This window comes from Neophocaena asiaeorientalis, unplaced genomic scaffold (genome assembly GCF_003031525.2).
Source record: "Neophocaena asiaeorientalis asiaeorientalis breed wild unplaced genomic scaffold, Neophocaena_asiaeorientalis_V1.1 scaffold78, whole genome shotgun sequence".
NCBI classification, from domain to species: Eukaryota; Metazoa; Chordata; class Mammalia; order Artiodactyla; family Phocoenidae; genus Neophocaena; species Neophocaena asiaeorientalis.
Genome location: NW_020175018.1, coordinates 11,783,414 through 11,783,704, shown reverse-complemented (window position 1 = coordinate 11,783,704; position 291 = coordinate 11,783,414).

The window sequence follows — 291 nt, the reverse complement described above, 5'->3', positions numbered from 1 at the left end:
ACATTCAATCAAGTAAAACCATGCTGTACACTGAAGACAGCAATATATAAAGACAAAACTATTCAACTTTTGCAACACAGGCATAACATTTCACAAAATATCAATAAGATATGCACCTAATGATAATCTATTTATCATCAAATGGTTTTGTGGTCTAAGAGTCACCTGACTTGCATAAATAAAGTAATTTTCTAGAAGAAACATTGGGAACCTCATAAAAGGAAAGAAGGCAGCAGCAACTGACATTATAACACAGGCTTCAAGCAAAACTAAAAAAAAAAAAAAAAAAAA